The sequence below is a fragment of the Chrysochloris asiatica genome, unplaced genomic scaffold (genome assembly GCF_000296735.1).
Source record: "Chrysochloris asiatica unplaced genomic scaffold, ChrAsi1.0 scaffold00057, whole genome shotgun sequence".
Lineage (NCBI taxonomy): Eukaryota > Metazoa > Chordata > Mammalia > Afrosoricida > Chrysochloridae > Chrysochloris > Chrysochloris asiatica.
In genome coordinates, this window is record NW_006408575.1 from 12,207,084 (window position 1) to 12,211,910 (window position 4,827).

Sequence of the window (4,827 nt, forward strand, 5' to 3'; positions counted from 1 at the left end):
CTGCCAGGATCCATGGGTCCAGGAACCAAGGGGTGGAAATGGGAATGGTACCACTCACAATTACTCCTAGTGAACCATTTGAAAAGTATTTGCTTCCTGTCCCTGCAGTGCTATGCTCTTCAGGGCTGGAGGTTTTCATTCAAAAGGGAGGAGACACAGCACTGATTCTATTGAACTGGAAATTAAGAATGCCCCCTGGTCATTTTGCGCTCTTTATGCCTCTGGATCAACAGGCAAAGAAGGGAGTTACTGTATTGGATGGTGTGACTGAACTTGATTACCAAGGAGAAATTGGCTAGACATTACATAATGGCTTGACATTAGAAATTGGCTTGACATTACATTACATAATGGAGGCAAAGAAGATTTCTTAGACTGTCTTTTAGTACTTCCATGTTCAGTGATTAAAGTAAAAGATAAACTACAGCAACCCAATTCCAACATAAAACCAATAGCTTAGACCCACAAGGCAAAGAACCATGGCCAGCTGAGGTGCTTGCTGAGTGCAAAGGGAATATGGAAACGGTAGTTGAAGAAGATAGTTCTAAATACCAGCTATGGCCATGTGACCAGTAACAGAAATGAGGGCTATAATTGTTATGACTATATTTTATGTTTTTGTTTTTTTATATGTACATCAATTGTTTCTGCATTGTTCATTTATGAAATATAAGATTGAAATGGGGCAAGTGCATTTTAGTTGTATGTGTTTTACTTATATATGTTTGTTACAAGTATAACTTTACAATTTTATTTACAGATTATGCATATGGTTTATAAATGCCAAGTTAACAAGGGGTGGATTGTGATAGTTACTGTTCTTTGTTAACTTGATTGAGCCAGGATTCCCAGTTGTTTGGCAATTGATAGTTGACTCAATGATGATTGGCTATGAGCAATCTATCAGTTAAAAAGATGTTTCCTTGGGGGTGTGGCCTGCACCCAATATAATGGACATACAGGAAAGACTCACTCTCTTCCCTGTTGGTTCTGGATCTCGCATCTGGGTCATCTTCCAGGTTCTTTGAACCTGAGCCACTGTATGTTTGCCTTTGAGCCTGCCCACCAAGAGCACCTGGAAGACTGAAGATACCCACTGTAGGGCCCTACACACCTGTTCTTGTCACACAAGGTTTCCAGTCTCTCCCAAAGGAATAGGCCTTAAAAACACACAAACATCAGAGCAGTCAGTGAGAGATTTCTACTCTGTTAGGTAGGACATACATATGACTCAACTCAGCTTGAAAAAAATTACAAAAGTAGAGACCTTTGTCCATGCTCTCATAAATAACTGTGTGAGTGAAATCTCTCGAGGGGAAAGGAAAATGGGTGCAGAAATCAGGATTAAATATGAACCATTGATTGACTGAAATCTTGTGACTAAAATCTTAAGGAATGTTGAGACCTGCTTGCTTGAGCAATTGTAAAGATGTGCTCAGAGTGCAAAGCTGAGAAGCTCACATCTGGAATATTCCATTAAGAAAGACCACCCTATAAAAATTCTGTATTTTCCTCTCTTGTAAGATGGAACATGGCATTAAGAGACCACCCATAAAAATTCTATATTTTGCTTTCTTGTGAGATGTTTTATAGGCTGGACTAGTTTACCCAGTGCCCTCAACATAACTTTAAAGGACTACCTTCTGATGGAGCAGAGAAAACCAGCCTGGGGAGCGATGGAATCTATCTTGAAGAAATGTTTATGCTGAGCATGTATCCAAATAGCATGGTTCCTCCCAAATGGACCACTTCCTGGAAATCTCCTATAAATAAACATGATGAATTTGCTGACCTAAAACCTTTTAACTCCAGCAAAGCCTCTGTTAGGGAAAATAAAGGTTACTACCTAAAGTTGCCTAAGGGTCGTCGTCTCCTCTGGCCAAATCTTTTCCTCTCAGTAAATCTTTAAATCTTTTGCTCATGTGACCCTCTTGTCTTTCTAACCAGATAATTCTTGGTCAGCAAAGACAACGACCCTTTATTGAAGGGTCCGGACCTCTCCTACATCCCCAAAACAAATATCCTTTTTCCTCCTTTTATTTTTCATTACAGAGATGAAAAGCTACTATGAATTAAAACCCCAAAATCTTTATTCTAAGTAGATTACAAATGAAACTAAACGAAACCCACTGCCATCAAGTTGATTCTGACTCATGGAAACCCTTATGAAAGGTTTGTAAGGCTGTAAATAATTTTTTTTAATTTAAAAAAGATTATAGAGATTCGTTATTAAACAGGGGTAAAAATGTGCAGGGCAAGCTCCTAAACAGGAGTAAAAACAAGCAAAGGTGAACCCAGATAAGGGAAATCATAGACACTGTGATGAATTGTCAAAGTTCTATCACCACATGGTGACCTTTCGGAGGCACAGTACAAGGAATCTCCTCCCACAACCAAGACTAAGGGCAATACTGCTTCACATATGCATGCCAGGCCTATAGGAAGTATGGAGAGGATTATTGCAAATAGAAAAGCTTGAGGCTGTCATCTTTAGAGACTCTAAAAGCCTCTTCTTTCCACACTGGAGCAGCTGGTAGATTCTAACTGATGACCTTGTTGTAAGTAGCCCAATACCTGGACTACACCACCAGCATTCCTTAAGTAGATTTACATGGAGTTGGTTCCAACTCATAGCAACCCTGCATAGAGTTTCTGAGGCTGTAAATCTTTATGAGAGCAGAAAGCCTCTTCTTTCTCCCGTGTAACAGATAGTAATTTTGAACTGCTGACCTTGAGGTTAGCAACCCGACTTACCACTACACTATCAGAGTTCCTTCCTTGAGAAGATTTACATAGTACCTTATTTTTAGAGGGTGGTTTGTGTTTCGTTTATTTGCTTTTTTGTTGCTAGGATTTTGACCAGTGTTTGAGGAAGGTATTTCAAATGCAAAACATTAACGCTAGTTCTGTTAGACAGCTACATTAATATGCTCCACGTGTTTACACAGCCACTCCAGGATAAAATATGACTTTATACTCCTGCAAAGATTTACAGTCTTGGAAACCCTATATAGGGTCACAATGAGTCGGCATTGACTTGACCTTGACGACACTTAATAACAACATACAGACTTATGGGAGCCATGGTGGTATGATGGTTAGGCTCTCAGATGCTAACCAAGAGGCTGGTGTTTGAAAGCACTAGCTACTCCTCAGGAGAAATATGTGGCAGTCTGCTTTTGTAAGATTTATAGCTTTGGAAACCCTGCAGTTCTATCCTATCTTATAGGGTCACCATGAGTCGGGACTGACTTGAAGACAGTGAGATACAGAACTATAAAATCTGGTTAAGTGGAAATGTTCTGAGATTTCCTAATGTATTTAAAAGTACAGCAAGCTAAAAGAAAGCATTGCAGATATACAGTAGGAGGGAAGTTGGCAGAGGAAAGATGGGGGTGGCAGGAGACGCAGGGAGGAATGCAGAGGTTGGAATGAATAGAGGTAAATGCTGTTGGCTGTTGGTGCATGAAGGGGATTGCAATCATATAATAAAGCAAAGTATATGATGTGTTGAATGTGAAACTGACCATCTGTTCTGTAAACCTTTACTCAATTCACAATAAAGAGTTAAAAAATGAAAAAAAGGAAGAAAGCATTGCAGAAAAATAAGCCATCTGGTACAGATAGTATTTCCAGTACAATATATTTACACAGATGCCCAAAGAGTATTTCAGAAGCAAGAGAAGTCAATGATAGCACTATTCAAAAAAATTATACTTTGTTACAAAAGTGGGCAAGGCTCTCATTTGGCCTGGAGGCTCAAGACCATAGTCTCAGGGGACAGCAAGGCAATGGCATAGCACAGTCCACAAAGATAATGTGCTACATCCTACTCTGGGAAGAAGTCACTGGGTCTTGAAAGTTCATGAGTGGGGACTAGGAAACAAGCTGCTAAGACCCTCTACAACAAAAATTTGGGAGATCAAATGAAACAGACAGAAAGGACAATCCTGGAACCCTGAGCTTCAGAGAAAAGTTAGAGAAGTGGATTGAATACCTACTTGGGTACATGCTGAGCAGGGGCAGCAAAACAAGGAGACTGGCTGGTGAACAGACTGTCAGTCAGACACTGTGCGGCCATCTTGAACTTTTGCAAGCAGCTTTGGAGGGACAGGCATGACGGCACAGATTCATATGGGCAACAGAAAAGGTGTGGTCCCTTGTTGCTTCCCTAACTACCCTGGATAACAGAGATGAGGTCAGCCCCAACCCCCCAGTGAAGACTCTACTCTCCGGGAGTTTGGAGTCACTTGATTTGAGCCAGTGTGAGGTAGGAGGCTGCTGCACCACCTTGGCACCTAGACTCAAGATCCACAGAACCCACAAAACCTCCAGGTGAGAATTAGAGGAGCAGGAACCTTCATAATCATTCACCTTGTTCCCAGCTACCCTCTCATCCTGACAGACATTGAAAGTAGCAACCTGAAGGGCCTCCATGAACTACTTCCAGATTGGGAGCCCAGAACACAGATAACACTAAGGCCTATAGGATCTCCATGTAGGGATGGAAACTCAGCAGTCCCATCCCTCCTCCACCCATGTTGTGATTTCCATGGTTGGTAGGAACCCACCAGACTTTTCTCCTCTATGGGTCCAACAGCTGCACTGTTTTGTTTTGCTTATTTTTCTGATCCTTTTTTTGGAGTTTTTGTTTCCTATCTTTCCCTTCACTTGATTTTTACCTGTAGCCAACTGGAACAAATCATCAATTGCAAATCTGCTACACAAACCTCTTTTAAGTGTTCAAGAGCAAAACTATGCTTGACCCAAGCTATGGCATTTTCAATAGCTTCATATGCATGTAAAAGTTGGACAATGAATAAGGAC

General features: G+C 40.9%; 1 pseudogene; it reads left to right on the top strand.

Annotated features, from left to right (window-relative positions):
* Positions 1-299, top strand: part of LOC102842225 — a 32,636-nt pseudogene extending 32,337 nt beyond the window's left edge.
* Positions 300-4,827: the final 4,528 nt, after the last annotated feature.